The 25,000-nt window shown below is 40.0% G+C and overlaps 1 protein-coding gene across 5 annotated transcripts in view; it reads right to left on the bottom strand.

Moving 5' to 3' along the window:
• The window catches only part of MYT1L (myelin transcription factor 1 like), a 293,470-nt gene that overhangs the window by 130,236 nt on the left and 138,234 nt on the right, over nucleotides 1-25,000 (bottom strand). Inside the window, exon 3 of one of the 5 annotated variants that reach the window (XM_026037052.1) lies at nucleotides 9,146-9,198. The exons of 3 other annotated variants lie outside the window; for them this stretch is intronic. The gene's annotated coding sequence lies outside the window, so the exon portion shown is untranslated. Of the gene's footprint in view, nucleotides 1-9,145; nucleotides 9,199-11,817; nucleotides 11,952-25,000 lie in introns of those variants that run through there. One more of the 5 variants, XM_026037053.1, reaches the window with a different exon arrangement.

Raw genomic sequence — 25,000 nt, 5'->3', positions numbered from 1 at the left:
TTTTACTTTTCAGTAGCTAGTCCAATGTTAATTCCCATGAAATGCCTTGTTAAGTTGAATCCACACAATATGACCCAGAAGACAGGATGTGATCACATGTGATTTCAGCAAGTGATTTCAGTTCTATCAGGCTACTTCAAATAACTACATTTTTCCAGAGGTACATTAGGATAATACTGTATGTGGCCATGCATTGCTCTTAACCTAAAATAGCTCAGGATTTAGCTACTGCATTTTTTAATAGTTCTAAATTGTAAACTATGTGACCAAAACATGCCAATGGATGTAGTTTAATCTGGAAATAATGCCATTATGCAGAAGGGGAAAATGAGATAAAGGTTCTAAGGTATTACAATGTGCAGTTTGAGTTAATGGAAACCTAATCTCCATGTATACGTATATAAGCTTGACTTTCCATATAAGTTCTAAAGATTTGCTCCCTAAAGTCAATTTAGAAATTTCTACTTAATCTCCAGCCTCTTGAGATAGATATACATCACGAGACAAATTTTATGCCAATATGCCCCAACAGATCGTCATGTCCCACAAGTGTCAGTAAGGAAGATGATGACAAAAAGAAAAAAAATAAATAAAATAAAATAAAAAGAAGATACTTAACTTACGTCTTAGTGATCACAGTCTTGTTAATTAATTGCCTTCTATGATAAAACAACTGTATTCGTCAACATAGTGAGAGGGTGGATGCYATATAATTCAACTAATACAAGGCTTTCAACACAATATCCTTGTATCCAGTTTATATGTATTGTCAGTTCTTTGAAATTAGTTCTTAGTATTTCAATGCCTCAATTAAACAAGGCAGAGCAGAATAACATTTAGGATCTTGACTTTGGCAGAAATCTTACATTTTCCTGCTGGAAATATTTAATCCATTTATTTCTGMAGAAAACTAGAGAGGAAGAATGTCAAGATAGAAATTCAAGGGTACATACAGGTGGTTCACACTGACTCTAAGAAGCTACTGAATTGCTTAAGAAAAGGTCAGAAAGAAAGGGATGCCTCTTCCCTGGCCTTTCAAACCCCTTCCTCCACAAATCCAGGTGTCTCCTTGTTATAGATAGCTGTATTTTAGTTGAAAACGCACATTTTAGAGTAAAATGGCAAACATTCTAAAAGAATTATCATATTTGAATCTTTCCCCCAGGAAACCATACAATCAGGCCCTACTGGAGCAGAGTTACAGAGGGAAATCTGCAGAGCTGGAAGTTAGAAGTTGGGGATGCATATTGCAAGAGACAGAATAGGTATGTGAGCAAGTTAATGACTGCAGCATTTAAGCTACTCCATTGTCCTCTTCTACTCATGATGGACCCACAAAATGTGACCATCAAGGAGAATCCTTCTTGCAGAACAGCAGCTGAGTGTATGCTTAGGACTCACTCTCTAATGTAGAAAAAGAGGCATTTTCCCACTATCATGCACAGAATCCCATCCTTCCATTTTCAGATGAATAGCACAGGCTGYAGCCAAATGTGTAAATGCATGCCAGAATAAGCAGAGTTTTTGTTAAATTCACAAATTTGCCATGTATTCTTTTTGTGAGAAAATACATTTGGGAATCATTGAATCTTTCCAGAAGAATGGCAGGAAACACAAGTATTTCTCATTGGCTTCATATCATTTAGAGCAGAAAAGACTCATGAGTGCATACTATTCATTTCAGCATTCATTCTCTTACTACTTTTTATGTGAGTGTGTAAGGAGAGGTAAGAATTATAGCCCTAGGTTTATAGCATTTTTCCCTAAGGATAGATGTCTATTTCTCAGTTCGCAGTTCAACTCCTTGAATATCTTGAATATGAAAACATCCCTAAAGATGCTTTGGATGTTGCGGGCTTTGAGAGTGCTGTACAACTAGAGCTTCCATCCAGAAGAGGAAGTCCAGGAAATGTCAACACAGTTGAACAACTGTCTCTTCATGCTGTTTTTTTCAGTCACTAGAATAGTTTGTTTTGTCTCCAAAAAATCTCACAAATTTTACTTGCCAGGTGCTACTACCTAAATGTTTAATTTAAATCTCTTGACCTACGCCTTGGCCTATGCCTTTTCATGGAGTTGTGAAGAAGGGCTAGAGGGAAAGCTGACTGAAGAGATATTTCTTCTTCATCAGGAAGAAAAAAATGTAACATTCCAGTAAAATTGGTGGGCTCAAATAAGGATTCAAGCTTCCTTGTGTTTGATGCAGACTTTAAATAAAAGCATAGCCATTTTCCAAAGGCTTTATAATCATATTGAAACAGGAGAAGTGGTCTATACACCTGTCAGCAAAACTGTCAGAAGAAGCATAGATGAAAACTGAGCACAATACTTACAGAAAGCAACAGAAATTACATCTATTTAGGAATAATTTACACTTTGACAAGCAGAATGTTCTGACATAAACAAAAGCATATCATTCTACTTTAAAACTTAAGCATTTGTGGACTTCCAGAAACAAGGCAGAATTATTTTATTTATGGTTGGTGATTCTTGAYCAAATTTGCACTACATTCATCAAATATTTTCTTCTGGGAATTCTGGTGGCATGGGGCTACATCCATAAAAACTAAGAGGTTATGACATTTTCTACTGAATAGTCTAGTAGTTACTTACCACACTCAATATGATATAAAATGTATAGCTTTTCAAACCCTACGTCTTTTGAAACTAGTTGAATCCGTGTGAAGAATTTCTTACGCGTCATAATTTAAGCTATTTTGGTGTGAAATTCTATCAACATCATTGGACAACGATGTTCACAATATAATGTTTAAAAAAGAACCTAGTTGTTGTGTTTGACAAATCACCTAGCCATCAGAATCTTGAATCAGTCTATCTCAGTGAGTATTTAAATGCTTCAGATTAGCACAGAAAGGGGAATAGGGGAATATCATAGAAAGGGGAAAGGGGAATATCATAGAACCATAGAATCATTAGGGTTGGAAAAGACCTTCAAGATCATTGAGTCCAACCAAAAGGCCTTCAACATCCTACCTGTTAAACTATGTCCGTAAGCATCTCCTCTACAGTGCCAGGGACAGGGACTCCATCACCTCCCCAGGCAGCCTGTTCCCATGCTTCACTACTCTTTCCATGAAGAAATTCTTCCAAATGTCTAACCCAAACCTCCCCTGGTGCAACTTGAGGCCATTTACTCTTGTTCTATCTGTAGTTATTGTGGAGAAGAGATTGGCCCTGCTTCATTACTCTCTCCTTTCAGGTAGTTGTAGAGAATTATAAGGTCTCCTCTGAGCCTCCTCTTCTCCAGACTAAATAACCCCAGCTCCTTCAGTCGCTCCTCATAAGTTCTGTGCTCCASTCCCTTCACCAGCTTTGTTGCCCTTCTCTGGACACCAGCACCTTAATGTCCTTCTTGTACTGAGAGGCCCAAAACCAAACACAGTATTCGAGGTGTGGCCTCACCAGCACTGAGTACAGGGGAACAAGCAAGTGGTCACACTGTTCCTGATCCAAGCCAGAATGATGTTGGCCTTTTTGGCCACCTGGGCACACTGCTGGCTTGTGTTCAGCTGACTGTTGACCAACACCTCCAGACTCTTCTTGGCCACCCAGCTCTCCAGTCACTCTGCCCCAAACCTGTAGTGCTGCATGGGGTTGTTGTGACTAAAGTGCAGGACCTGGCACTTGGCCTTGTTCAACCTCATATAGTTGGTCTCTGCCTATCAATCCAACCTGTTCAGGTCCCTCCGCAGGGCCATTCTACCCTCAAGCATATCAACTTTTCCTCCCAGCTTGGTGTTGTCTGCAAATTTGCTGGGGACGCACTCAATCCCCTCACCCAGATCATCGCTAAGGATATTAAAGAGGACGAGCCCCAACACTGACCCGTGGGGAACACCGCTCATGACTGGTCACCAGCTGGATTTAACTCCGTTCACCACCACTTTCTGAGCCTGGCCATCCATCCACACAGTGAAGAGCACACCTGTCTAAGCCATAAGCTGCCAGCTTCTCCAGGAGAAGGCAGTGGGAGACTGTGTCAAAGGCCTTACTGACGTCTAAGTAGACCATGTCCACAGCCTTTCCCTCATCCGCTAGGCGAGTCACCTGCTCACAGAAGGAGATGGAGTTGGTGAGACAGGCCCTGCCTTTCATGAACCCGTATTAGCTGGGTCTAATCCCCTAGTTGTTGCATACATGTGGTGTGATTGCCCTCAAGATGATCTGCTCCATAACTTTACCCCATAGAGAAGTCACGTCCCACAGAATCATGTAGCCTGGTGGCTAAAGTACTCTCTCTCTCTGGCTCTCATGAGAGACAAAAAGCCTGAGTTCTTGGTCAGAGATTTGGCTTTAAATCTGCATCATTTTTCTCATATTTCCCTAAGATTCAAAGGTTGTGGGTTTTTTTTATTTGCTTTCATCATTAATGTTTGATGAAGAAATGCTCTAATTCAGTTAAATAAAATATTAATTCCAACTTAAAGTAAAATATTTTAAAACACTGGTTTTGGTCAATCTAAACTAAACTGAACTAAAAAAAAATGCAAAGATTTGTTGATAAAGTAAAATTAGGCAAAATCTTTAAACTCCAATATATCACCACTGACCCTAAACTTTGRTATGAGCATGAGAAAGGTCATGAAACAAAAGGAAATAATAGGCCTGAAAGATAARGCTTGTAGGAATTTATTATTCTATTTCCAGCCAGAATGAATGGTATGACAGGAATATGCTATCACAAAGGTTACCTTTCTAATTCTGAATTTGAATTCTGGCAATTTGTTATATTTTMTATAGGAACAAAGACAGACAAATTGTTTAGTTCATAGCAGTCCTAAGTTTATCTATTACAGAAAAAAAAAGTGGCGAGAAGAAAGTTTTCAAAGAGAAAATGTATCATAAAAATAATATTTTAGGAAACAGAAAGCCAATAAAACTGACTGGATGGGTGGAATCCAAAGAGTTAAATCTCACTTGCATGAACAAATTGGAAATTTCACAGAATATTATTGAATTATTTTAATTCCCCAAAACTGCTACATGTTGATGGGAAAGGTCCACATTTATGTGGAATGGGGTATAATGCTGTGAGCGAACAGGCTTTGCAAATAGGAACTGAGCTGAATTAAGTTATAGAGTCATGCAAGTATGCTCACTTACATATTTGTTACAGTCCGGTCATGTAACTCCTGTTTTTCTATATAAATAAACAAATAAATAAAGTGCAACTTCAAGTCCATTTTAGCGTGGATCAAGTTAAATCAGTGAAAACTAGATCTGATGTCAATTTAGCTGCATTTACTTTTCCAGTGATATTAAAAGTACTTGTACTGGTTTGGCATTTTCTTTCTGGGTCAGCAAATACCAAACCCAAATGTGTTTTCCAAGATGGAAATAGCTGTAGAAAGGTGTTGCAAGTTATTTCTGAGGGGCTGAAGTGACGTCTTACTTCCCAGTTCCCCAGGGAACTTCGCTCCACTTGTACCTATCAATGGYTGTGGCTCAAAGAACTGGAATCATATCCCAGAAAATAGTTAAATTCTGCTTTTCATAATCCACCAACCAGAAGGAAAAACAAACAAATGCTAATTCAATAGGAGGACTGGAGAAAAACAGGTAATAATTAATAAGGGTTATCATGTCAAGTAAAACAAAACTCTATATTTAATGATTGGATTGTTATTAGGGTTATAGAGTTCCATTAGAAAGAAACACACACAAACAGTAAGGAATATGAACGTTATTTTCTCAAATTACTCTGTAGGTTTAAGATGAAAGTTGTACACCGTCAGAAGTCATGTGGAGCAGAGAAGGGGGCCAAGCAARCTTTGTGGATGGAAGCTCACCATGAGGACTAAAGAAAGCTCTTGCTGCAATGGAAGAAGCCTGAGTAGTACCTGTGGACTGTGTGTAAGGACAGTCTGTTTGCAGCCCCCRTAGGCACGTCTAACGTTTACTGCCCCCAAACTCCTACATGCACCTATCCTTGGGGRTAACACACTCCACCTGCATTTCAGACTAACTCAGAGTATGCAGCGCTAGAGACCAATCACAGAGGTGACGTGTAKGTTCCATACAAGTACTAATATCTAAATACACACTTTATCAGTGTAAGTTTGGAAAATATACGTTATGCCATTTTGTGTGCAGCACACTCAATGGATGTGCTGGTATTTCTACTTACCTAACATTTTGCATGTACRTCTCACATATTTTATTAGTTGAAATGTAAGTACATTTGAAGAGCCTTAACCCAGTCTAACTCTTATACAATATAGTAGAACTCCACATTTTTAATTTAGCATGAAAAATCCTACGAGAATAAAGAGCAACCCAAATGTGGGACACTTTAATAACCTCCAATAGCACCGAGGAACACGTAAGGCAGTGTCTGTCACCACACGCACAACTAAGACCAGACAATAAAAAGCTAACGCACAATCATGGAAATTCAGGTCAAAGTGGTCGTAACTTCAGAGCTTCAGCTTTAACTCTGAATCTCCTAGTGACTGTAATCACAATCACGCTGTGTTTCAACCTCTTTGTTAGGCTGAATCACCCACCCTGGGCTCAGGCCTAGAGGCTCTCTGACAGGAAAGCAACCCGAGGGTGCCAGGCCAACCCTCGGCAAGGGCTCGCAGCCCTGCAGAGACATCAGCTCACTCGCTTCTTCCCTGAGCTCAGCCAGAAGCAGGGCTGTAAAAACTACAGCTCCTAAGAGCTGGAAACCACAAGATCGTTTTGGAAAATGAGAGAGAGAGGGAAAAAAAAAAAGACTTCAGTTGTCCCACTTAGCTGGCAAATCTTATTTCCAGCTCTGCCACAGCAAGCGGCCCTGAAGAAGGAATAGACTTTCTGAAGTGCCTCTTGGCAAAGCTTATTCTTTATTTTTAGTGAGGGTGCAGCTTTACCTCTGGAAATCATCTGCATTAGCTGAGTTTGTAGTTAAGCTGTGCAATATATCTTGAATTAATTCACCTTTTAAATAGGGAAAGTATATTAACAAAAAAGTTTTCCTGAAGCCAAGGAGAAAATAGAGCAGCTCTGAAGAAGCAATTTGAACATATTTAGCAGCCTCGTGTATCCTGTTTTTCTCCTGACTAGACACACGCATAGGTAGGATATAAGGTGCCTGAAACAGTCCTTTTTATAAGCTAAGGCACCACATGTGTAAATGGATGTGAGTATGAATAAGCTATAGGATATATACATGCATTTTGTGTGGGTAAGAATCCTAGGATATGTTTTCTGTAAATGTGGTGCCTAATATGTGAAACTCAAGGTTATGTCCCAAATAAACCACAGGACTGTTTGCTTGCACCCACTACRGTCAGCAGTGGTAGCTCCCTTGGCACCAACTTCACTCTCTGTTCTTGAGGGCAACAACAAATGCTTCGAAACCTTGCAGAGCCAAACACTGCATGAAATGAAAACACAATTAAAAAAATGTGGGATTCATGTTTAAGAGTTTGATTAAGTAGAATTAAACATATGTTAACCTTCCTTAATATGGAACATACAAAATCAAATATTTCAGATCAGCAAACAAGAAAGTCTTATTAATTACTTTTTTTTTTTTTTAAATCTCTGGCCTTGAAGCTTAATAAATTATCAGTCAGAATGAAATAATAAATTATCAGAATGAAAGCAAGCTAGTAAAAAAATATTATTACATGAAAACTAACTAATTACTGCTTCTATTACATAGGTAGACTAGCGTTCCTTCTCATTCACTTGTTTCCTTCTTATTCACAGCACTGAAAATTTGCTTCTGTTTCTGGGTTTGGGCTCACTGAGGAGATGGTCAGGGCGCTAGTTCAGAACCACCGGCCATCAGAAGCRTTCACTCCTAGTAGAGGACAGACTATTACATTTACCAAAGGGTAGGCTATAAATATCCTACAGCTATTAGAAATGCAACAATTAACTGATAAATTAATAACAGAGACAAGCAAAATATCCATCACGGCACTCCTAACATAATTAGCATAAATTAAGCAGGATCACAGATTACGGCAGCTGTTGCATAAAACACGAACACCTATTTTACTTGTTCAATAACTTGCATTTTTAGCACTAAAACTGTATTACAGGATGCCCAAAAGATAATAATGAGAGTACAAGAGAGAAATAATGAATATTTAAAGGAAATCTTCCGCCTAAGACTTCCTTGTAGCATTTTCATTAAAAATAATAATAAAAATAAATAAATTTTAAAAAGACAAAACACATGGGTAGGAATTTGTAGCTCGACGTGTACAGCAACAATTCCAACATTTTCTTAGGACACAGGACAYCACAAGTGCAGCTTTGTAATCATGACAACATCAGTGACCTAGTGGCCTATTCAAGATCAGCAAATGCTGGTCATTAAAGTAGGCCCAGTCACACCAGCATAGTTATTATATATAATTTTATGACTTTTTAAATATAATCAAGTTAAAGAGTCTCTCATATTCCTGGAATGCAAGGACAGTCTGCAAATGATTTTATTTCATTTTTTTTAATAGCAACTGTTATTTTTCTTTTCTATTTCATTTATTAACATCACTATTGTATCTGAGCACAGGTTATGCCTATTACGTGCATGTTTTTTTTTTTTTTTAAAGTAGATTTAAAAGTGCATTTATTCTTAACTAGGCACCAAAAGAGACTTTTTGTTTCAGAAGTTTATGCTGTCTGAAGCAGTTTTAGGCCTTAGAAAGAATGTTATGGCTGTAGTTAAATAATTCAAAATAGTTAAGTCAGGGAACAGGTAGAACTGCCCATGCTCTTCTCACATTCAAAAATTTGCTTTCTGGCTGAAATTAATACAGCTGCTGAGCTATCAGTGAGAAAGAATCTGATTAATTCTGTTCCCGCTTGTAGGCTATTGGGATATCAGGATTGGGATAAAGGGACCCAGTCTGTGTCATGCAAGATTGTGTCTCTGCCTCCTTCGCGTCRGGTTTGCGACACGCTCTGCTGCTCGGCCTGCAGCCACACAGGGCAGGGTGGCGGGGCTTCTGTCCCTGTTTCTCGATGGTTGTGGGGGGAACCACCACATCAGGTTTCGTTTTGATGACCTGGCAAAAGGAGTGGAGTGAATAYAGCACAAAAAGAGCTCCCTTTTCACAAAATGAGCTCCCTTTTTATTCTTGATTAAAGGGAAAAGATATGTGAAAGACATGGTAATACATACCGTTTTTCAAAAAATGAAATCTTTTAGTTTAATTGAAGGTGGTAGTAATCAAACTGAAAAAAAAAAAAAAGAAATATTGGAAAAAAATTGCTTTCTATGCATATAAGCTAAAATCTAAAGCCTTAGAAAACATATAGAAGTATGTGTATTGTTTTAAAGACAAGCTGAAAGCGTTGACCTGATGCAAAATAGAGTCAAGAGTTTGACAATTCTTTTCTAGACTTTTCTTTTTCTCAAATTGCACGTTAAATCCTAACAGGAAATTTAGGGCCTGAGGAAGGATTTCTGAGGAGACGACACACTTTTAATACAGTTATTGCCCTGTCTGGGTGATAGAATGGTTCTTGGCAATTGTCAAGAGAGTCACGTATAAAGAAACAACATTTCGACTTCCACAGATATTTAAAGAAAGTTCTGTCCATTCTTTCCACCCCTGGGAAAGGATGGTGCCAGCAACAGTAGGGGAATTTGCTTTTATAAAATTTCCTATAGTAGAAAGCCTTAATGCTTCTAATTTCTGTGTTTTTATGAAGTCTGATGGTTGGTATGCCTGAAGATTAAAAAAAAAAGTCATTTTTTGTTCCAAGATTTATCCAAAAATTCAACTATCAGTACATATTACAAAGATATAATAAAAAAGTATTTCTCTGAGCTCTATATGGTTACAAGYTGTTGACACTGAATATATATTTCTGTATATATTAGATATTCGTAATATTAAAATTATACTTACATGCAAACTCACATGTTGCAAATACATATCCATAAATATGAGTGCAAAAAAAAGAGCTGTTAAAATATCTGGAAATACATGTCATATCCTACGTATATTACATAGATATACCTTGTCAATGTGCTAAAAGTCATGCAGGGGCACGCTCTCCCGCATTAGATCATACTGGCATACAATGCAAGCCAACGTGCAGATTGTTGAACTCGTGCCATGTTCCATTGACGTGAAAATTGAAACATATTTATTTGTTTAGACTGTAAATCTTCTGGGGCAGGGCCTATGTTTGTACAGCATTTGGCAGAATAGCTTTGGATTGTGATTATAGCCCATATGCACTACAGAACAACAAGTAATACAAGTAGTAGTATGTATTCATAAATCAGTGTTTCAAAGCTGAGCAGAAGAAATATAGCTGAGCAGCTCACTGATACCAAGGGAACAAGATAAACACTAGAAAAAAAATGTACACACTAGAAATATTTCACAGGAAAATATCCTATTGTTTTCATGGAAATAGAGAAGAAAGCCCTGATTTKTTTTCTGTACCATTCTGAGAAACACAAAGCTTTTCTGCAGATGTTTAGATTCTTAAATAATGGAAAATATTTTCAAATTTGATAGAATTTTCTGACCCAAAGGACTGCCCATGTCCACAGCTCAGATTGAGAGCATCACAACCACAGCATCAGGTGAGATCTTCAGAGAGACTCCAGCTGGATTACCCGAGCAGGAAACAAGCCTCTGAAAGGATCCCCAAGTTTTGGAAAGCACCTCTTTCCACCAAGTACTTCAAATAAGAGACCAACTGTGTCCAAGACTCCCTAGTRAAAGAAAGATAGGGACAAACCAGAGTCGAGGGCAAGGATGATGAAGGGACTGGAGCATCTCTTTTATGAGGAAAGGCTCAGAAGAAGCTCCTAAGGAGCTCAGAAGCTCCTAAGAAGCTGGGACTGTTTAGTCTGGAAAAGAGAAGACTTGGAGGCAGATCTTGCCAATGTGTGTAACTACCTGGTGGGGGTATAAGGAAGACTGAGATGGATTCTTTCCAGAGGTAACCAGTGCCAGGGCATGAGGCAATGGGCACAAATTTAAACACACAAAAATCTGCTTGAACATAAGATCTTTTACTATGAGAGTGGTCAAATACATGAACAGGTTGTCCAAAAAGACTATGAAGTCTCCGCTTGGAATTGACTGGACACAGTTCTGTGTTGGCTCCTTTAGCTGAACCTGCTTAAGCGGGGATGTTGGAGGACCTCTAGAGGTTCCTCCCAAGCTCAGCTATTCTGTGATTCTGTGAAATCAGTTTTGTATTGGAGCATGTCATTTTCTTTCTAGTCGCTCTTTCGAGTCTGAAACAGTAAAATAACACAGGGACTAGCAGAATGGCAAATAAATAAAAAGAAAGAGCACATTAGAAGGTTTTAGTTGGAYGGGTTTCTTTCGGTTAGCCTCATTCACAGAGAAATTTTAGGCTACTGCAGATTTTCATCATACACACAAATTATGTGCAGAGACCTATGCAGATGTATGCAATATACCAAGAGAGATCTGGGCAGGTCCTACTCCGAAACACTCCTTTTGGCCCCATCACCACTGAAACCTGCAAGATACCTAGTAAAACTAATAGGTCAGGCTTAAAGATTGACATTGGATTATCCTAGTTTCAAATTATTAGCATGAACCTACCCTGATTTTGGCCCATGCCAAAACAGGCCTTTCCAGCACCAGAGAAGAGAGATTATTGGGAAYAGATTTCAGATGGCACCACCATCTGTTTCTGGAGTGGCAGAGCTTCTACCACAAAGAAGTGAACCATGCTGTGCCAGGGAGCCTCAAAGACAGAAATCAGGGCCTGTCCCCTCTTATTTACATGTATCGCTGTATCATAGCAATTCTAGGCACTCAATATGTGGGTGAGCCTTGCAGCTACATTTACCTTCAGCCCACGTTAGGGGTGAAGAACCCACCCAAAACTTTCTTCCTCTTGCTCAGTTTTCCTTTATTTCTCTGTTACGAGCCTGAGGAAACAAGGCTGGACACAACCAACTGTCACGAAGATCAGGTTGAGGACACACAGGACCAGGATCTGAAAAAGAAAAGCGATGTCCTCTGATGTCAATTGAAAAATCACCGACTTATGTAAGGCCTTATGAGGTCTGTGTCCTCAATCGCTAACCCAGRGCTCCGAAGTGCTATGCCAGGGCACGCTATTATGCCTAAGTAGGTTACCAGATGTTCCTTGAAATTTTAGGTAATTACAAATGCCTCACTAAGTGCTATGTTCCATGTAACCATCTCAGACTGGAGTATATATTCATATCTGGGAAGTGACCAAAAATTGTGAAATGCAGGTGTTCTTGAACTGGAAAAAAAAAAAAAAAAAAAAAAAAAAAAAAAAAAAAAAAAGTTTGGGATTTACCAGTGAGTATCTGTAGAAGCTTGTATGAATTTCTGCCATTAGAACTGCCAAACCCAGCCTTCAGAAAGCATGTTTCAGCCTTCTGCAATAAATGGACTGGCTCCAGAAGGGTAAGATTTTAAATACAACATGTTTTCATCCCTCTGTTTTCTTCCCCMGCCATCAGCCCTTTGTATTAAAATGCTCCAGCTCCTCTTTGCAGCCACGGGACCTATGAAGATCATTGTTTTAACTGCTTGACTCCAGGAACAGAGGCTTTCAAAAAAAAATCTATTCTTATCAACTATCAAWTTTTTTGTCAGGCTCCTTTTCGTGTTTAGGTCACCGATGAAGATTCTGCCTCTAAATTCTCTATTTTTGTCTTTCAAAGCTATTCAAACCTGATGCACAGTATAATACTTATGGGATTACCTGACCTTGCCTAGCTAGAGGACGCAGTAACAAACCTGAAACGTCTCTCGAGCCCYAGACCCTCGTTTTCTGTTGGTGAGGCAGCCCCTAGAGCTGAAAGCTGGGCAGCAGGAAATTTTAGCCATGGGAATTCAGTTGCAGCGTAAGCTGTATATATTTAATCCATATTTTCATAAAAAATTACTTATTTGAAATCACTGAGGTCACCTATAGATAGCTTAGATGATAACACACAGCCTTAGAGCTGTTGCCTTTGTCATTCCTCCTCCTTTCTTGAGTTTGCACCATACTCTCTTGTGAACTGCAAGCAGTCTGAAGGGGCAACAGCTTTTTTAATCATACTGGGCACCTACACATTAAGTTTTCCCATTCTTTCAATCATAATGACCAGACCTCTGTGTTCTTGGGATTTAAATAAAATAACTGAGTACCATAAGACTGAAAAAAACACTCTCTGATTTCATCATCTCTGCTGGGTGTCTCTGTACTCACTCACAGCATTTGTCGTGCACCAGCTGCTCTGGAGGAAAATTAAATGAATTAAATGGTCACATATCTGACTTTTAGCAGAGGAGACRTATTTTAGGTTATTTCAGTAAAAATGATATTTAGTCATGTTCATGTATATCTCATTATTGATCTGGGAAGCCACTGAAGTGCTATGGGGCTTTGTTTCCTTTTGATTAGGAAAACCCTTCAAAGTCACAGCCAACACAATTACATTGTTAATCGCTGCTAGCCTCCTTACAGGCTTCAGTAGCTTTATTTTTCAATGGGTTTTTGGCTGATACATGTGTATATGGGTGTGTGTGTGAACATACATGCATATATGTACATATGCACTTATGTGCTTGTGCGTCCTTCTAGTAGCATCAATGAATTTATGTAACAAGATGGGCATATAAAATATTTCTCTGTGTGAGGAGTGTGAAACTACATTTGGACAAGAATTAAAATGAAAAAGAAAACCTCTTAAAACATAGGCTTTGGAATCAAAACCCAAACAGACCTGCAGCTCTCCTGGTATTCACAGGCACCACAGCGATGTCTGCTTTTTCAAGCAGTACAGTATTGTACTAAAGCAATAGCTTCCGTGCTTTATTCCTGCAGGTTCTCAGGTTTCCATGGAAATGAGTGGGAATCCCAATGCAAGGGAAAAATAACAGGCTATCCATCTCACCCCATGGTGCTGGATCTCTGAACAGCTGATATATGAGACGGTTGTTGCGAGAATAAAAATACATATAATGCAACACTACACAGAACGCTGCAGCCAAAGAAAACAGAATGACTGCCTCAAAGAAACCCATGTAAACTAATGTCTCAGTAGATACACCGAACTCTGCAAGAATCAGGTCTTACCCAATTTCAAAGTGACCCAGGGTACTGATACAGGTATTATTTGATATTCTGAAACTGATTAATTAAGCACATTACATCTAATTAAAGAAGAGCCTCATTTTCCTGGTATTGATTTCACTACACAGATGGTGAATTTAAAAGCATCTATCTTTTAAATTGCAATTCAAATTAAGTGTGATATTAAAATTCTCCTAATCCTAAAGTCCAAAGAGGCATCAGCTGTTGTGCAAGAAGGGACAAACCATTTACAGAAAATTCATACTGCAGAGACCCAGTGCCTCTGTTCAAGGTTTTCATGACTGATCTTCAGCCTTTTTGTATAAACTTAGAGGGACTCACTAATATTCATGGCTAATATTTAGAGAATTATTGCTATGGCTATATGCGTGTTTTCAGTACTAATGAACTGCTAAAGAACAGAAGCAGTGTGCAGTCCTTAAACTTCTTTGGCTGAGGAAGAAGTCGCTTTGCTCTGCTCACRCAGGCTGTCTCTCCGTGCCCCTGACAGGCAGGGGATGCTGTGCCTGCTGTTGGGGCACTGCAAGTGCTCCAGGCTCTCTGCTGGACCTCACATACTGTTCTTTTCAGATCCGATGTGCACAGCGTTTGAGGTGCTTGCAATGGATTTGGAGTACTGCTCGGCAGGAAGCCTTGAAGCGTGCAGGACAATATGCTAAGCCTAGCAGAAGACTGCCAGACCTTGCGATGATATCGTGTGCTCCTTATTAGGTTTGTCAGACACATGGTAGGAAACGAGAAATCATGAGGCAAATGAGATCTTTCAGACTCAGGGAAAAGAAGAAGAAAAGAGAAGTGGGGATCCTGAAATCTCCAGAGGAAAAAAAAAGGATATAAAGGACAAAAACACTGTGAAATCCATGAGCAACTTTAAAAACATACAGTCTTCTGGCCTAAATCTTGCTTTAGTTAAAATCAGTGATATGGTTTCCAGTAATTTCAAGGGCAATGAAACTTCTTTTTATAAAAGAAGTTCCTGGCCATGAAACATTTGGACATTCTCCATGAGATTTAGTATAATGCAGAAGTATCAAATGTCATCAGCAAATGGCTACGGGGCCCAAACAAGTATCCGTCACCTCCGCCAAAAGCTGAGCAAACATTAGCCCGAGCTGTAGGAGGGTCACCACCAAGCTTTGTGAGATGCAGCTTCCCCAGAGCTGTGTTTTGAGGCCAGCCTTCATCCAAGCTTTGAAGAAAGACTCCCTTGATAGCTCATGGGAGGAAGAACATGACCAGTGACTGTTGGCAATAGTCTCTCTTAAAGATATGGTCAGAAACCTACACATAGTATCATACCAAGGTGATTGAGTTGGCCCTATGTCCATTCTCAAACAGGAAATGGCAACGTGTAGCCAGTGTTTTCTTCATTATGGGGTTGTGTAAAACATGCTTACCAATGTGTACATTTATATGAAACACAGGCCATGTCCTGATATAGCCCTTAATTTCAGGCCAGAACTGCAGTTTACTGATATAACTGTGTGTGGTACCAGGTTGTAAATCCAGCCATTGAAATTGGCCCATTTTTGGTCTATGGGTTTTGTTTGGGTTTTCAGTTAACCCTCGCTGACTGTTATTAGAACAGCTGAGGGAAGAGTGATTTGTGGCACAAGGAAAAGAGCAAATGGCCAAGAACCATGGCCAGATACTTCTTGAGAGGGCTTCAAGGCTGAAAATGCCATTTCACAGCTCATATGAGGAACACACAGTCCAAAGAGGTAGGTGCAACTTGTTCATAAAGCAATGCCAAAACAGATGTAAGACTCCTGGACCAGAATCAGTACACATCTTCAGAAATCAGTTCAATTCGATTCATATTCAGAAACATGTGCAGATTAAGAGTGATTAACCAATCTTAAAAAAAAAAAAAAAGAAAAGTAAAGAAAAAGGGAAAAAAGAAATCCCTTTCAGGAATATATCCTGGTTGGGAAAACACTCACATGACTAAATTTTTAAATTTGAACTGCAGCTCTATACATGAGAAAGGTTATAAACTGTTTGCAGCAGCAATGCTATTAAAAAGCATGTCTGTGATTCCCACCTCAGGTTCATCAGGTGCTAGGGGTGTCTCTGTCACATTCTGGCATGCTGAACTCCGGCACAGCGCTCTCCTGGACACAGAGCATCTCCCTGGACCGACTGCTCTCCAGCACCCTACCCTGCATCATCTGGACTAAACAGTCGGATACTAACTCAGATCAGTCAATTTCATATGTTTCAAATTAAGGTATTAATGYATTTCCACTAGTTTGGAATAACATGAATATATGGCCTGAGTTTCGACTGTGTATGTAGCTTTGCATTTATGCTGTCATTTCAGTGCTTCTGTGAGACAAGAGGAATTCACAAATATATCAGAACTTTTTTCTTCCAATAAGCTGAGAAAATACTGTACAGCAAATCATCCCCCAAAGAAGCTGAGTACTACAAGCAAATCCCCCTTTCCTCAGTTCCCTTTCTCATCTTCAGCTCTGTTTCTGTCCTTGTTCTCTTTATTTTTGTCTTTGATTTCTGGTATCTGTCAACTTTACACAGTTTTTACCACTTGTCCAGAACAGGGCATTTTGAGATATTAGGAATTTTAAAATTCATTACATTTTACAAATATATCAGACTATCCAGACTATCCTTTTTTTTTGTCCAACAATTAACTTAGTGGTAGCAGCATATGCCTAAATGAGAGATTAGTCAAGCTATCAACCATAAACACACAAATATTAAAAAAAAACGCTTGAAATGAAAACATTTCACTATGTACATAAAAAGCTTGAAATGAAAACATTTCACTTTCTATGTATATAAAGCAAGCAATATAAAATCTAGTCACTTATAAGCAGGGTTGGAACGGGGAGGAATGGAAGGGGTGATGCCCTATTTCTCTGGTGGTAACAGGTGACATCACTGCTGTCACTCTTCTGGTCTTTTGTGTCCCTGCCGTTTGTCCTTAGTTCACTAGCACACATAATTTATTCAGTGTAAGATGCACCTGTGCAGTCACAGGCCAAGGGTGATGTGGAATATCCCTGGGAGAAAAAGCAATGAACCATTCAGAAGGCAGACACATTTTTATGGCAGYTCCCTCTAAAATAGACTCCTGAAAATTTCTTTCAATATTCAAATTATCTTCAGCTTTCAGGTCTGTTTTGATGAGGAAGAAAAAAAGCTAAGCATGATTTTTAATCTTTTTATATATGAAGTATTTGATCGTTAACATGTTTCTGGATCTGTTTTCATCAATCACATGCCCATAACCTTTCCATGCTGCAATAAATGATTGCAACAAAAAACAGCAAGTGGCAATTGCAACAGTAAAGACATCAGTGGCTGAAATATTAATTACTGCATTCAACAATTTTGTATATTTCTTTGTAGAACGTACATGAAAAAAAAATCACTACTTGTTAGTTAAAACACGCTGGATGAGTAGTTTTCACTGCTCTCTAAKATCTGCTATTTTAAGGGGTTTCTTTAGTCCCAGTTAGGTAAAAAGTCACATCTCTTATAGCTGATTGGGTCACACAGTCATTCTGAGTTTACCTCCTGTGATTTTTCTGCGTGTGGGTTAAAAACTATACCCCACTAGTGCCAGTCAAAGAGCAGAGGAGTAACCTGCATCTACAACAGGCGGGTGAGACTGCAGAGTGGGGCAGGAAGACCACAGCCTGAGGAGCGAGAGGGCTTTCACCACACACCACAGGGCTGAGGGGAGTTGCACAGGAGGCAGCTTTCCTTTCTGCGTGCAAAKACAAGCACGTTTGATGTCAGCTGGGCTGGGCTGTGATGGGGCCCTGCAGGAAGGCGCGAGTGGAGCCCAGGCCGGCCTGACCTCGAGGCCCTGGCCCTGGGCTCTGGCCGTGTGCCCTGTCTCTTGGCTCCCCAGCAGCACAGCTGCTCTTGCCGGTTTCTCTTGGCCATCCGCCCAAACTATCTCCTCATTTTCACCTCTCCCATGGCTGTGGAGCAGGTGGGAGGTCAGTGCTGCGACTCTTCCCCTCACAGCTCATTCCCCCTGCGTCCTCAGCAAAGGGAGTGAAACATAAACGGGACGAGGGGACGAAGCTGAGGGATGTACGGCAGGAGACAGCACGGAGGGATGTGGGAGTGTGTGGGAGCCACATGTGGGAGTGTGTGGGGCCAATAGCAGCAGCCATAAGCTCAGGAACCAGCAAGAAGRTAAACACACGAGTGGGCTGAAACACCTCTGAAGCAGGTGTGGACTATATAGCATGCGGCTAATGGATAACGGGCAGCAGGTAGGGTTCAGAGGAGAGTCGGGAACACTTTTAGGGACATTTTACCTAGCAGAAGACATAAGCCGTGCACAAAGACTCCAAGCACGTGGCTCCCCGGCTCAGTCGCTGCTGAAAGGAAAGGAGGCCCTTGCAGGCACTGCCAGCGAGCGGCGGCACCGCAGGCAGGGCAGCGACGACGAGCTGTGCGGGGCGGCCAGGCTGCTTCCATCAGGCCCAGGACGGGGTGAAGATGATCAGCCTTGCCGGGCACACGAGCACGGCCGGGACTTTCYGGGCGATGGGCACTGCCACACGGGGCTGCAGACAGGCTCTCCGAAAGGTCCGGGGTCTGTCCTGCAAGAGGATCCTGTGCAAACGGCCACTTCCATCTAGCGCATGACAGGAACAGTTGTAGGAATATGGCCCAGTTTGTTTTGATGCTGCCACCCATGATACAGGGGCAGAAACAGACGTGGAAGCTCAAGTGGTCTATTCCTACATTAACATATATGTATTAATATATGCTATATATATGTAATATATGCATATATTAATATATATGTATTAACATATACTATATACGTGTAATATATGTATTAATACTTTTTATATAGGTATATATATKCCTTTCATCCATTTTACTGCATTTTACTGTCCCCTCTGACGAATACATATGGATAGGTAGAACAGCCCCCTGAAAACTGAGTAYGGGGCATTTTGTGGGGCAAACAGTGAAGAAAACGATACATATTCTATAGACTGCAGAGGCAGGGATGGCTGCTCAGCTCACATGCCAGCACGGTCAGCCTGAGCATCAGCAAAGCTAATTCTGAACCGCACAGTCTGTCTGTGCAATAAAAGAGACTCCAGGGAAGATTTCCCAGGGCTGCCTCCCAAACGTGACTGTTTGACAGGGACAGCTCAGATCTGCCCARCACGGGCGCTAGGGCAGAAACTCCTCAGCCAGGGTAACAGAGCAGCCCTCCATCCACCACGGCCAACGTGCCCGCATTGCAAGAGGGCAGAGATGGGTTAAATTACTCGTGGGTCTCGTCTGGGAAGCTGCTGCCACAGTGACTAGGCAAAATCTCTCTTCTCACTACTGGACCTTTGAAGGCCTTTGAAATGAAACAGTATTTTAAAATATTGTAACATATATAACAATCTGCAGTATTCTTGCAAATTTTAAAAATGTTTACTTTTTCTTCTCCTAGATTTTTACTTTATTCAAAGCACAATTGACATAATAATATAGGACTCAGATACAGTTTTCCAATAGACTTTTCACATGGAGACCTCAGGGCACTTTAAAATGGAGATGAGCATCATTGCACCCACTTCATAGGTGGAGAAACAAATTGCAAAAAGATAGGATTTCTGTACAAAACCACTTAGATCTTAGCTGGATTCAAAACTAGAAGCAAAGCCAGTATCATTTGCTTTCCAATGCAGTGTCTCCCGACTGGACTGCTCCTTTAAAATCAGCGTAATGGTTTAACTCTCTCATAACAGCATGTCAGCGTTTATTTCCTGGAGGTGGACGCTCTGCATGTATTATTTATCCTAAGAAATCACATATATGCCCCCCGTGCCTGATCTTACAGAATGGTAAAGTCTGTCTTGTACTTTCCTCTAATGCACCGAGGAGTTTGTACTAAAAGATTATGCTAGGAAATCACACCGAAATAATGTGATGCCAGAGTGAATGTGGTGCCAGAGTGAACTTCCAGCAGAATTCCATTCTAATTCCATATAAGTGGAATTAGAATGCAGGATTTCCAGGCACTATTTCCACATCAGGAAGAAGAGAGCTCATTCTATTAATGCTAAACTGGATACAGGAGAATTAATACAAAGTTAATTTTATTTTATTAAAATGCATGCAATTAAAACAAATGCATTATGCGATAAATACACCTTACTGGACCAAGGCATAAGATCGTGTTTCTCTGAGTGGCTGATTGTGCCTTACTGGAAAAAATCTAACATGGAATTGAATAATGGTTGATTTCAAATGAAACCAATTTTATACGAAAACAACAAAAAAAAAAAAAGATGAAGTGAGAAAGTATAGCTGCCCATATAAAAAGTAGAATATACAGATCAGAATACCAAGGAATTTGTTTTCATTTTACATACTTCTTATATGCTGCTATACTAGAACAGGTTTGCCCAGAATAGAGTGATTCCTCAGCTAAGATCAGATGCTTCAGAACAAAAAGGTCTCCTTTGACCCCAGCACTGTCTCCTGCCATGCAAACACCTCTACTGGCTACACTGGGTGATAATTAAACTGGGTCCTGCAGCTTCACTGGTAGCTCCTACCATCTCTGGGCTATGTACCTACTACTGAACTGTGTCTTACTAAGGTAACAATAGAACAAGGGACTCAAATTTTGCTTTTCTTCACATCTCTTTCTCTTCTCTGATCTCTCTTACTTCTTCTATAAGGTGAAATTTTATCTAGAGTAAAATAGTACTTTATCACAAAGTTAAATTGATCTGTTTCAAAGGAATTAAATACACTAAGAGAATACATATATCYGCTCCTGTATATGGTAATGAGTTGCAAGCATGTAACACCAACATTATATTTTCTAATAAGCTTCTCTTGTAAATGTAACATGTCTGGGTTCTTTTATAGGCCATTCTTTCATCCGCTTAAAAAGAAGAAAGGTGTCAATCCAGACACAGACTTTCTTTCTTTCAAAGCATTGGTCAGCAGATGGTAGAAAAAGCGATTCAGATCCCCAAAAGGACCTGATGTTCTTGTTTTCTCTCTATTTTAGGATGCGAGTCCTGTTATCACTGAACAGAATGACACTTGCAGCAGGTACAACTGACACATGGAAATATGTTGGATCCGTCTCGCTAATAGGATCTATGCATTTGCTGGAGAGCTCAAACAAATATGGACCATTTGGACAGGCAGGTTCAGAACCTTACTCGCAGTCAATTTTCTGTGTGAACATTTGCAAGGAAGGATACCAGATGGCTTAGGCATGCATTACACTGACACGTACACGAACGTGGATGCGTATATATGGAATAGGAAGCGTTGTGACCAAATGAGGCCGCAGTATTACATATGTATAGGACAGGACAGTGGCACAGGGGAGGAACCCTGAAAGACAGGGAGGAAGGATGCTAATGCTGGAAGAAAAAGCTAGACATTGCACACTTGCTCTCCTTGCAGCCTCCCCGCACAGACGTGCCGTCTTGAGGCTTCATGTGAGAAGTTGGCTTTAACACCGTGAAAATTATGTGTTAAAAGCCTCCGCGCACCGACGGGAAGCCTGGCCTCACTGATCACAGGTGCTGATACTAAGATTTCTGGTGGGAGCTTCGTGCCTGCTGTAGCGCTTCGGTGGGATTCACTTTGCCTGCCCAGGCACAGCGAAAGCGCCAGAGCAGCAGCCACGGGCACAGAAGGCTGCGGAGAAAGAGAAGCGACAGTCTCACGATCGAGAAATGAGCAGCACCCAGACACGGATGTATCGGGAGGAAGGCAGGAGGGAGGGAAGGAAAGAGCACTTACTTATAGAACAAAATGTAAAATATCATCCTAAAATATGCACCTAAGCTGACAGACAGATCCAAGCTTCCCTCCCACAAGAATCGTGAGGTCTCTGCATCCACCAGTGTCTTGGTGGAAGCCTTAAAAATAAGCTGTGGGGTTGTTTTATATAATTTTATTCTTTTAAGAACGGCAATAAGGTAGGTTTAATAAGAACACTTTACTACGAAAGGTCAGCGTATATATTTAAGAATACAGCTGCATAGCATAAAGAGCCATCCACGCTTCTTATTTCATTACCTTATTTCTTTGTTAGCTCTGTCACAACAACGGATCGGTTTGTCCCTTCAGGTCCTCAATGTGTCTTCCTGGTCTCAGCCTGTTTTGCTGCTTTCTCTCCCTTTTCCACAGGCAGTTTTATTGCTTTTGAATCGTGGCGTGTTGGTTTGGCTTTGCTACTCAACGAGAAACCCTCGTGAATCTCCAATCCTAACCAAACCCAGTACGACTGCCTTGACCTGCAAGATCTTCCATGAAATCCTTCCTAGCGAGTCTGAGCAACAGTCAGCTCTGATGGAGCTTTCTCAAAATCACGTGGAATTACAGCAGGAATGGACGTGACTCAGTCCAACCTTCCAAACCTGTTACTCTCCTATCCTTGTGACTACCAGTGAGCACGTGTGTAATTTTTCCCAGCCAACCCCTCGGACCACGCGAACTCGAAGCTCTGGTGCTGGTCCCTCAGGAGCTCTCTTTCCTGCACAGAGTAACTAGTTTGCATGATCAGTTCGTATGACCAAATTAGAATAATTTGGAGAGCCTAGAGACAAAGTGAGATTTCAAAAGCCTCATTTCCTTACGAAACCCGCTTAAAAATTAAGCACAAAAGGTAAGAGGTAAACAGAGATAGAGAAGAAGGCAACTTGAACATTAATATCTCTTAAACTGTGCAATGTACCATTTTAGTTATATAATTTTAAATTCTACCTTGTCCTCTCCTCTTCCTCTTTCCTTGAATGGTTCCATTTTACAGAATCTACAGGGTTTTGTAGTTTAACCTACAGTTAAGGGTTAAATTTAAGTTTAAAAAGTCCTAAAAACACAGACAACCATATGAATTACAAGAAGGAAATCTTTGAATTGATTGTAATCCCAAGACACTTATTATTCGTAAATATTCTGAGTTACAGTATGTAGTCATAYGATTTCAAAGGCATGATGCATAAAAAAGGACTATATTTTCACACCATATAGTGTTTTTTCACAACATAGTATTGTATAAATACAACAGTAACCATTGCATGATTTATCCAAAAATGATATGAGCTTACTGGAAAGTTTCAGCTAGCTTGAGTGAACTGAGGGTTATCTCCTGCACGGAAAACAGCTAATAAAGGAAAAACGATCAGAATCAGCTAGCACAGAAATTTGGTGGGGTTTTTTGTTTGTCTTTTGTTTTTTTTTTAAACAGAGTCATATGATTGAACGAATGGGGCACAGAACAGAGCACAGATTCAGGTAGTTACAGGCTTATATTAGAGTTTCTGKTTTTTTGGTCACTTTTGACAAATACCTCATCATAACGTGCCTCAGTTTCCCTATCTATAAAAGGGAAATAACAAAATAACAATGCTGATTTTTCTGGGAAGTGTTTTGAGGTATAGCAATAAAGAGCTATATCTAAAATGTTATGCTTGTGTTATTAAAGTGAAGAGATAAAGTTAGAAAACTTAAAGGATTTCTTGCTTCCTGTTACAAAGTAGGTCCAAAGGCAGCAAGAGATAGGTACAGTTTGAGGTCACTTTCTGTTTTATCAGGTTTGTTCTTTTTGTTTGTTATCTCTTTTGGAAATCATTTGGAGTTTTTATCTGCTTTAATCTTAAAGCATCTCACAAGGGACCGAGGTAGCACTAAACCTAGTTTTTAARTAGGAATAAGATCTTAAAAAAATTAAGTATTTGACATAATCTTTGTTATTTAGTAAACAAGCACACAAACAAACAAAAACACTAATGCTTTCCTTACTAAGGGCTTTTATAAARTTATCTGGAGCTCTGAATTCACCAGACAACCTTTGCAAATGGATCTTCTAGAGGCCACCAAAACAGGAAGAGCTAACACTTCATGTTAACATGTCCTGCATCTGTCCCTCGTTGGCTTTTCAAGTGGAGTCTGGGAAGCCGAAACCTTCCCTGCTCCTTGTTCAAACACTATTTGATTTTCAGAAACAAAAGCTTTCCTAGCACAATTTTTACAGAAGTATTTCTTTGTTTTTCTTTGGAGATGGCAGCTTTTCACATTTTTTAATGAAGACCCTGTTTACCAAGCTCTTTATTAGGCGGTCAACGATGCTTGATGTCATGTACGCAGTACCTGGTACGACCCTGCCCAGCAAGGAAGCGGGTGCCCAGGTTTTAGCAGCAGATCTTCCACKGATTCTCATATTGTAGCTCCCACAGAACATAATCATAATTTAATAGACAGATTTCCCCCACTTCAGCTGCTGAACTTGATTTGTAAGTGGCTACTGCACATCCTCCTTTCCAGGGACCACCTTTGCCATCTACTACAAGAGTGTCTTAAATGGGTCCTTAGGATCTGCCTTGACAACAGGAGGCCTTGGCTACAAATGCTTCAGATGAAACAACTTCCCGACAAAACACTGAAGTTATTAAGCAGGTAAAAGTCTGTATGCATTTAAAAGGTGAGAAATGCTACTTAAGGCAAGAGTGCAAGTGGGTCAAGGAAACAGAACAACTACGAGAGACTAGTGACAACATTTTAAAAGTCATATTGCTACAGTTATATATCCTAAAATCAAATAATCATATGCCATAATAAGTGTCCTGAGTGTTTAGAGTGCTTATATATGAGTTCACCTGAAGTATATCTTAGTTTTCTTTGGAAATCATGTTACTCACTCAGTGATAAGGAAGTTCTGTTGACAGTCGGTGCAGGAAGATAGAATTAATTACAACCCAGTTTGGACAGACAGCTACTAAACAGGAGTTGATAAATAAGCCATGAAATAAAAATTGTATTTAAGGTGAGTACTTGAGTCTATTGGAATCAACACAGATTAATTTAGTTCGTTAAATGGTACTAGCCCAGACTTCAGGAAATTTGTCTTAATAAGATTAAGACTGTGTATCTTAAG

This window comes from Nothoprocta perdicaria, unplaced genomic scaffold (genome assembly GCF_003342845.1).
Source record: "Nothoprocta perdicaria isolate Ctin4 unplaced genomic scaffold, notPer1 scaffold_19, whole genome shotgun sequence".
NCBI lineage: Eukaryota > Metazoa > Chordata > Aves > Tinamiformes > Tinamidae > Nothoprocta > Nothoprocta perdicaria.
Note: the sequence above shows the minus strand (reverse complement) of the source record. Positions and strands in the feature narration are given on the sequence as shown.